A 10,268-nucleotide genomic window follows, 5' to 3' on the forward strand; every position below is an offset into this window, starting at 1 on the left:
TTCACAAATGGAAAACCCTTAATAGAAAATGTGGCTCTGGTACAGCAGCAGTCACACTCGGGCCTGCCCAGCAGTCTCCCACCAGAAGTAGGGGTTCAATTCATTCTACCTTAATGAGAAAATAAAAAGAACTCAGGGTAACCAGAATGCCCCGGTCATTTGATTCTTTTTCCCCTTTTGCTGTCGGATGCTTGGTCTTTTCATCATGACAACCCCATGATTTCTCCTCAAACCTCCCATGAAAAAGCAGTGCCATCAGTGATGCACTGCTATGTTCCTGCTGCTTCCTTGCTCACAGGGCACCTGTGGCAAGTTGTAATAACTCATTATACCATCTGCTAAGCAGAAGAAATAATGATCTGGCTGCTTGATTTAAAAATTCCATTCCCAGTAATATAAATGCAGCCCAGGGTTTTGAATCTAAGAATCTTGGGGCTGAATGATAATTATAAGCAACTCTAGCAGCAGTGACTAATATGGCCCAGCTGATGGGAGGCTTGGATTTAATGGATCTTATCAGTTAAGATAAGTGCTCAAAAGAAACAATGATTTTAGTGGCTAATAAGTTTTAAGATTAAAATACTCACCTGCAAACCTCCACCTACTGCTGATCATACCGGCCCATATTGTCTCACTATTCCCTTGAAATCCCTTTGTCCCAGGAAGGGCCACAGGTATTTGTGCAATCCCCTAAGCTCTTGGGAGCAGAGTAAGCTGAATGGAAGAGGATGGTCTCTCTCTGCTGCAACATGTAAGAGTTATCCCCCATTTTCTGCCTTTTAAGGTTGTATATCATAGGCCTGTTCCTTTCTACAAAGCTGTTTAGGGCTAGGGAAGGACATTACACACAAACTGGTTTAAGTGATCAGAAACTGGCTTAAACGTGTAACAGAACAGATGTGCAGTGCACATAAACCAGTTTGAAAATGGCTGAAACCACTTTGAGATAAACCTGGTTGAATGTAGTATCAGACTTAATTGATTTGGCTCAAACTGGCTTATGCAATGGCTGTCCCAGACCCCTTCCTGGTTTAAGATAAACCAGAGTCCTCCAGCATCCCACCTGCTTTGCAACCCTAGGCAGGGCTCTATTCTCTGCTCCAGCCCAGCAGGGCTGGCCCCTCCCCTCTACTTCCTGGCTGCAGCTCTCACAGATTTCATAGTTTCTAGGCCAGTTGAGGGGGAGGGAAAGAAAGAGGAAAGCGAAAAGAAAAGGAGTTTGAGTGCAAGTGTCGGACCATCCTATTCCTCTAGTGGTCCCCCAGCACTTGTACGAGTGAGTCCCAACAGCAACCCAGGAGCCAACAGCTCAGGGCATGGCCAGCTCCTCATTTCTTACCAGCCTTCACGGCTGACTTGGTAACTTTTGGCTGTTACACTAGACTTCTCCACAGCCTTGATCACACCAACTGCCACCATCTGCCTCATGACCTGCATGGTGAAGCGGCCAAGAGGTGGGTACTCAGAGAAGCTTTCCACACACATGGGATCATCTGAATGATGGCAGCATCCCCAGCCTTCAGTGCTGCAGGATTGTCCTCCAGCTTCTTGCTGGACCTGAGGTCAATCTTCTCCTGCAGCTCGGCAAACTTGCAGGAGATGTGAGCCATGTGGCAGTCTAGTACCGGGGAGTAGCCAGCAGTGATCTTGCCTGAGTGGTTCAGGATGATGAGCTGGGAGGTGAAGCTGCCTGCCTCCATGGGCGGGTCATTCTTGCTGTCTCCAGACACATTCCCCTGGCAAATGTCCTTCACAGACATGTTCTTAACACTGAAGCCCACATTGACTTCAGCCAGGGCCTCATGGTGCATTTCAACTGACTTCACCTTTGTGGTGACATTGCTGGGAGCAAAAGTCATGACCATGCCAGCCTTCAAGGTGCCTGTCTCCATGAGCCCCTCGGGGACAGTGCTGATACCGCTGATCTTGTAGACCTCCTGCAGAGGCAAGTGGAAGGGCTTTTTCACAGGGCGTGAAGGAGGGATGATGGAATCCAGAGCCTCCATCAGAGTGGTGTCTGCCATATTCCTTTCCTTCCTAGTTATCTTCCAGTCCTTAAACCAGGGCATTTTGGCACTGGCCTCCAGCATGTTGCCCCCATGTTAGCCAGAAATGGGCACGAAGGCCACTGTGGCACAGTTGTAGCCAATCTTCTTGATTTTGTAGGTGCTACCTTCCTTAGTGATTTCCTTGCAGGCACAGCAGCATCTGCCCGGCTTCCTCCTGCTCTTCTTCTCCGTTCAAGCAGGGATTCCTCCTTCCCCTCTGCCTTGCATAGAGACCTCTCGGCGTTAGGTAGCATACCACATGCTAGGTGTCATGCCCTAGGGTTCCCCTATCTCAGCTTGCTGCAGCCTAAGGTTTTCTTGCATGAAAGGCCAATTCAGTCCCCTTTTATCTCCCTCACAGTTCAGAGAAGAAGTTATCTTTCTTCTTCATATGTGCCCATCTGGACTCAAGGAGGACTCGTACAACAGCATCATTGCCTTTTGCAGCCCGGTGCCATTGTTTTCTATTACGGCTGTGCAAAACAGCACCATTTTGTTTTGACTTCTGTTTCGCTGTTTCAACGGGTCAGTGTCTTGTTTCAAGTTTTTTGTTTCATTTTGAAAGCATTTCCATTTTGTTTTGTCGAAGCTGTTTTGTTGTTTCAACGTTTCACCCATAGGCTATAATGGGGAAGCACAAAACTGCTTATATCCAAATCTGCCAAAGAAAAAAAGTTAAAAACAGCAGGAGTGGTAGCCCCTTCTAAGGGCACGATGCCTGCCAAGTTTCAAGGAGATAGGTACAGGGGTTTCCAGGAAACTGCACCTCAAGCTGCTGACAACACACATGGGTCACAAGTTTTGCTTAAGGCGCTCCCTCGCTGGCGCTGGGCCTCTACATGACACAGTAGTGTTCCCCAATGTGGCCTCCTTCTCTTATAGCCTTAGCCTGGTCCATCGCTTTAAATAACAACAGGTAAAATAACTTGGTGAGTAGTAACACCAGCAGCATCTCAGGCAACCAAACTGTCACAGAGCTGTTCTTTCCTCTCCTGCAGGTGCTTCTTCTCCAGCATGTGTTAAGGTGCACCCTCATTGTGTGACTGCGTGTGTTAAGTTGCATCCTCACTGTGTTCTTCCCCCCCATCTCTTTACTTTGTTTCCCAACAGGCAAGCCCAGCTTCAGCTTTGAAATGCGAAATGTTTTGACTGCCCTCATTTCATTTTGAGGCTGGTTTGAAGCCCTTCATTTCATTTCAGTTTCACTGTTTTGAGCTCGAAATGAGTCAAAATGAAACAGCCAGCAAAATTTCGCACAGCCCTATTTTCTATCATAAATGCACAGTGTCATTTTCATGCGGTGTTGCTAGATTCTGGGATACTAGCTCAGACTAGGGTTTTTTCTTTTGTCTTCTTATCTGCTTCTCTATATATCACCAAGTCCAAAGTGAGGCTGACACCCACTTTTATGTCTAGAACAAAGTATCAGGTCATGACAACCCATTCTTCACTGGTGCCATTCTGTAATTAAACAGCACAAAATATGAATCAGAGTTGGATTCTTTTTTTTTTTTTTTTTTTTTTTTTTTTTCTTTTTTAAGTGTCTTAGTATTTTCATGCCCTGATGGGCTGGGGATAACAGGAACTTGTGGTGACACATCCTCAGTTGAAATAATTGCAAGTTGCTTGAATTCATGCCCACTAAACTGTGGCTTCTTGTCTCATGTTCTGTGCCAAGCATAATAAATCCTATATCTCCTTATTTTGCAGTATCTTTTACTTGTGTTATCTCAGGGAGGCAAGAATAATACTGTAGGACAAGTACACAATTTTTTCCATACATCACCATTAAACCTATGTGTATTTACCTCCAGGGGTGAGATTTCCCTCCCCCTTCATACCACCAACATGGGCTATCTACTGGTCTTCAGTTTTGATGGCCCTCTTTGTAAGAGGACAGCAGCAATGCCCTATTTGGAGACATCTGTGGGTGAATTTAATTTTATGCTTATTGTCATGTACTCGGGGTACGCAAGGAGCTGGTGAGCATCATAGCCCAGCCCCTGGCATGGATCTTTGAGAACTCCTGGCACTCTGAAGTGCCCAAAGATTGGAAGAAGGCCAATGTGGTGCCTATCTTCAAGAAGGGGAGGAAAATGGATCCAGCAAGCTACAGGCCCATCAGCCTGACCTCTATCCAAGGGAAGGTCCTAGAAAAGATTATCAAAGAGACCATTCTCAACAGACTGGTCGATTGGCAAAATCCTGAGGGATAGCTAGCATGGGTTTGTTGCAGGTAGGTCTTGCTTGACCAATCTTATTTCTTTTTATGACCAGGTGACCTATCACCTGGACAAGGGGGAAGACCTTGATATCATATATCTTGACTTCAAAAAAAAAAAAAAAAGTCTTCGATCTGGAATACCATGATCACCTCTTGGCTCGGCTTCTCCACGCTCTGCTGGCTGGGGAATTGGCTACATGGTCAGACCCAGAGGGTGGTGGTTGATGGAAGTCAATAGTCATGGTGCCCTGTGATCAGTGGGGTCCCTCAAGGCTCTGTCCTTGGGCCTATATTGTTCAACATCTTCATTAATGATGTGGACATTGGGGTCAGAAGCAGACTGGCTAAGTTTGCCAATGACACCAAACTTTGGGGTAAAGCATCCACAACGGAGGACAGGAGGGCAATCCAGATTGACCTCGACACACTCAAGAAATGGGCAGATGAGAACCTGATGGCGTTTAACACCAAAAAATGCAAGGTTCTCTACCTTGGGAGGAAAAACCTGCAGCATCCTATAGGCTCAGCAGTGCTACACTGGCTAGCACTATGGACGAGCGGGACTTGGGGGGTCAGGATTTGACCACAAGATGAACATGAGCCTTCAATGTGATGCTGCAGCTAGTAAAGCAAGCAAAATGCTGGCTTGCATCGATAGATGCTTCTCGAGCAAATCTCAGGACATCATTCTCCCATTGTACTTGACCCCGTTGAAGCTGCAGTTGGAGTACTGTGTCCAGTTCTGGGCTCCACAATTCAAAAAGGATGTGGAGAAGCTTGAGCGAGTCTAGAGGAGAGCCACACACATGATCAGAGGGCAGGAAAACAAACCTTATGATGAGAGGCTGAGAGCCATGGGACTCTTCCCATAGCCTGCGCTTTTCCAGGTTGGTGATCTGGTAGCCACCTATAAGTTTATCAGGGGTGCTCATCCGGATCTGGAGGAATATCTGTTCACCAGAGTGCTCCAAGGGGTGACAAGATCGAATGGTCAAACTCCTCTGTGACCGTCAGGCTGGATATAAGGAAGAACTTCTTTACTGTCTGAGCCCCCAAAGTCTGGAATAGACTGCCACCAGAGGTAGTTCAAGTACCTACCTTGAATGCCTTCAAGAGACATCTAGATGTTTATCTTGCTGGGATCCTATGACCCGTGCTGACTTCCTGCCCCTGGGGCAGGGGGCTGGACTTGATGATCTTCTGAGGTCCCTTCTAGCCCTAATGTCTATGAAATCTATGTATCTGATTCTGAAGAGCTGTCTTAATGCCTTCATTTTTCCCAAACTCTGATATTTTTTTTTTTTCTCATGTCCATTGAATATACTTGCGTGGTAACTCTCAGGTTATTCAGGTAGTAACCTATGAAGCTTAGACCTTTCTGAATGAATTGGTCTTTAAGGGCACTCCTTGCCCTGCCTTCTGTTTTAACTTCAGATTAAGGTAGCTAAATGCTTCCCACTAGTTGGGTTACTAATTTGAATAGCAAGATTGGACACGCACTTCTGCATGCAGTTTCACCATTCCAGCACATCTTTGTGTGCCTTCCTTGTCTACTCTGGGCAGGGATGCTGCTGGAGGCTTCAAACTCCCTGTGTACCCTGCAGTGTTTGTCTTTCTGGCAGCTAGACCATTTCTGTTACATGGGACTTGCACTTCTTCTAGCTTCACCACCGCAGCTCTGGTTCCTTCGAAGCTCCTCAGAGCCTCCAGTCATGCTTGTTCTCCTTATTTTCCACAAATCAAGTCTTCATCACTATAAACCTTGGTGTGTTTCACACCATAAAAAAAATAAAATAAAAAAATTGCTGTTATCCTGTGAAACACCCTGGGTGCTAAAGGCAGCTGAAATGTCAGTCAGTAAAAACAGTGTTTTCCTCAGGGGGGTATAATGTGCACCAGTGCATGCTCTGCTTTTCCAAGGGATCATGCCAGAGCCCCTGCTGACACGTCAAGCACAGAAAAATGCTTGGCTTCAGATACCGCTCTGAGAATTTCTCCGGGGAGGCAGTGGACATACTCAGTTCATTTGTGTCCATATGAACTCCTTGCTTAGATAGATAGAAATATTTTAGCAGGAGCTTCTTTTAGTCCCTGGCTTTGCGGGGAGAGGTCGGACTCGCACCAAGTTTTGCTTCCTTAGCTGTGCTCTGTTGAGCTTCCCTATTCCCTGGAGCCCTTGCTTGGACACCTCCATTGGTTTGGAGTCTTGTCCCTGCAGCAATTTGTGCCTGTTTAATGATTCTGGCACATTTCTAACCCAGCAATGAATTATCTTCTCCTGGTATTTATTTATTAAATTGTCTCTTGCTTATTTGTTCTTCACTAGTCATTTAGTTGATATGGTTGTTTAGCAGAGATTAGCTTTTCCCTAGAAACCCAGAAATTCTCTTTTCTTACCTTCTCTTGGCTCTGCACTTTCTGTCAGTGCCCATATCACTGTTCCTGGTACCATGTTGACCAGGGGTGGGTAAAATATGGACTGCAGGCCTGTACCTGGCCTGCCAATTGATTCTGTCTGGCCCATGGATAAGCTTTGGGTAGACCTGTATCATGTTAGTGTGTTGAGTCCATGTGAAAATGACATTAAGGATGGAGAACTGCTGCTTTGTGTGGCCCTTCTGGCTGCTGTGACTGCACTTGTCCACTGGAGGACAGCAGGGTCCAGTGCTTCATACCTGCCCTTGCTCAAGGAGGGCAGCAGAAGATCAGGTGTGGTCGGCAGCAGCTATGTGCAGCAGTGTGCACCCAGGGGCCCTTTGTGTATGGATGGAGCCAGCAAAGCAGCCCAGAAATGTCCCACAGGGAAATGAGTGGCACCCCTGCCACACACAGCCCCTGTCTGTTCCTCTGAGCACCAGGGTTTGTGGCTGAGCAGCATCCAGTGCTGATGGGATGCTGCTCGGTGCCACCTACCCCTGGCCCCGCTGTTTGTTTGCCTTGTGCTCATGCAGATTCACCGTTCTTAGGGAGCCCATGGTGGCTGCACTATGCTCCAGGCAGTGGCGGAGATGGTGGGTGCAGGATGGCCTGGCTTCACGTCACAGCATGGAGTGTGGCATGACCCATACCAGGTCAGTGGTGGCATGGCCAGAAGGGAACATGCAGGGGCCAAAGGCATAACTTAATTTACTGCAGTTCCTGCATCTTTTTTTTTTTTTTTTTCTTCCAAATACTGGGCCTTGTCTCTCTTGGCTTACACTTGCTTTCTGCTGTATGTACAACTCCATGCATTTATTTATAAGGGACTCCCACCTTGCAATCCACATGTCTTTCTGTCTTCAGCCCCTGCCTCTGCTCCACTTGCTCCCTCACTGTGGGGGCTTCAATCTGCCCCCTGCCATACCCCTTCCCTTCCCCTTCACAGAATTGCCTGCTGGGTGCTGCCCCACATGCCACTGGGCTGTGTTCCTGCCTGCCCACAGGCTGTGGCTGCGTGTCTGCATGCCGCCCAACCCCACTGCTGCCCCATGGGATGGCCCAGAGGCAGTGATGATGGCGGCAGAGTGGAGGCTGGGCGCAGGCTCCAAAACCACGTGCACAATTAACACATTAAAAAATTGAACGCGAGCAATGATTAAGGTCTTAATTGCGTATGTTAATCGCAATTAATTGATGGCCCTAATTTTTATATGATGTGCCATATTCCTCAGAACTCTGTAATATGCAGAGAAAAATGTGATTACATTACATAGATATTTGTGATGGGGAAAATAGGTTTTTTGTTTTTTGTTTTTTTTTGTCCATTCTCCTACCTGGACAAATCCATGAGTATCTTGCCCCATAGGATTTGCGTTATCCTAGGTTAATGGGATAATAGACTACATGTAGCTTGCTGACTTCCTTCCTTTGGGACATTCTCTATAAAGAAGCCCATTTTCTAATATCTTTAGATTGTTTCGCAATGCCATATGAATGCCAAGATGCTGGACATGTGATAACAGTGTAACGTTGTGCCTTTAAGACCTCATGCTTATTACCCTTGGACAGTGGTATCTCTCTGCATTACTTCCAGCAAAAGGCTATGCATAATTGGTGCAGGTGCAAATTTAGATACAACTCAACATTAGCAATAGCTGTAGAAGAGGCTCCCTAAGAGGTGAGATTCTGAATGTTATAGATCATGTTTTTTTTTTCTGATGAAAAGAGAACAAGAAGGCAAAAGGCATTGAATGAGCTAATTAAAACCAATGACAGGAGAGATCTGTCTGATGTCTGCATGGAGCCTTCATTACTTAAAGGGCTGGTGACATGCTATGTACAAAATTACAGGGTAGCAAGTTTAATTTCAGCTGAGAGGAGAGCCTTTGTGGTAGAGTGGGAGGAATGCTTGGGGAGGTACAGTCTGACAGCTTGGTATTTGGGTAGGTAGCAAAATTTCAGGGAAGGAAAGCTGGGACTCTTGCTCGGTTAATAATTTGCTTTGAGGAGAACAAGGGAATGAGCAAAATATGCTGTTCTTTGATTTACAACAAAATAGTGTAATTAGGCTAAAGGTCTAATGCATTCTAATATAATAAAAGCTGTAGCACTTCCAGCTGTGTGTCTGTCTGATGGTAATGCTCTGGGACAACTGCATATGCACCAGCTGGAGCCTTACTGATGGACAGACACAGGTGGAGGCGGTTGGTGCCAGACTGTGAACACACTGCTGCAGGGCAGGGCGCTCCCTGTGTGGCCGATCCCTGCATGGCACACTGCAGGCCGCAGAACACATGGGGAGGCAGGGCGCGTGGTTGCAGAGTGCTGTGAAGTGAGGTATGCCCTCCCGTGCCTGGTCCCCATGCTGCATGCCATGCAGCCACAGGGTGCTGCGTGGGGGGTGATATGGTGTGGCCACAAGGTGCCATGCAAGGAGCGAGCGTAGTGGGTGGATGCCATGGGGTGTGGCCGCAAGGTACCACAAGGGGAGTGGGTGGGGTGGCGTGGACAGCACCTGTCAGCTGTAGCATGAGGCCTTGGGGTGTGGGGTGTGCTGCCCCCTCTCCCCCCTCTCCACATGCCACAGCCCCTGGTGCACTATGTGCCACCTCCCGCTGTGGCCATGCAGCATGGGGCATGGCGCATAACCGGGCAGGTGCTCACCCCACCGTGGCCACTCCCTACCCCACACCATGCAGCAATGTACTGCGCCCCCCTGTGCACTCTATGCCACACCCCAGGGCTGCTCCATACACCATGCAACTGCAGCTGGTGGGTGCTCCCTGCACCGTGGTTGTTCCCCACACCACGCCCCACCCTGCAGCCATGTGCCACCCCCCCTGCTCAGCCACACATCGCACCCTCCATGCACACCCTGTACTACACCCTGGGCCGCTTCCCCAGCCATGCAGCCGTTCAGTGCTCCCCACGCCATGGCTGCTCCCTGTGCCACGACCTGTGGGTGTGTGCCACCCCACTCCTGCGCAGCCGTGTGCCATGCTCCCTCATGTGTGGAGCAGTAGGGAGGTGGGGTGGAGCGGGGCTGGATCCAGAGAGGTGGCAGGAGGACAGAGGGAGCTGGGCAAGACCCAGAGCAGCAGCAGAGGTGGGTGGGGGGAGTGGGTCAAGACCTAGAGTGACAGCGGGGGTGGAGGGGGGCAGGGCCCAGATTTTGCTAGTTTTTCTATAAAGATCTAACAAGCCCGATTTCATACTATGCTGAACCTCATCATTTAAATTGTCATTTGTGATTTCCGCCCATGTATACAAGAGGAGAAGGAAGGTCAATATGTACCGAGCCTTGGAATAGAAAGAAAGCCATTTTATGAGAGTTAATGGCCACCTTGCATGTTTCTTGTGCTTTAATGGAATTGTTTGCACGCTAGAAAAAGGGTTTCTAGAGTAGCTGCAGTCTGTTATCAGAGTTCTGCAGGTTGCAGTTTTTACAGTTAAGGATGTAAAAAGGTTGGCACTCAAACCCTGTTTTCATGTCAGAGCTGGAATGGTGAACATTTTTAGAGCAAACATGTAGAAATTTTTTTTCAGTTTTTTGCAGGTAAAGTTTTATTCAGCATCAG

The 10,268-nt window shown here is 47.8% G+C and overlaps 1 pseudogene; it reads right to left on the reverse strand.

Moving 5' to 3' along the window:
* Nucleotides 1-1,328: 1,328 nt before the first annotated feature.
* Nucleotides 1,329-10,268, reverse strand: part of LOC102379670 — a 168,590-nt pseudogene continuing 159,650 nt past the window's right edge.

The sequence above is a fragment of the Alligator sinensis genome, unplaced genomic scaffold (assembly GCF_000455745.1).
Source record: "Alligator sinensis unplaced genomic scaffold, ASM45574v1 scaffold651_1, whole genome shotgun sequence".
Classification (NCBI taxonomy): Eukaryota; Metazoa; Chordata; order Crocodylia; family Alligatoridae; genus Alligator; species Alligator sinensis.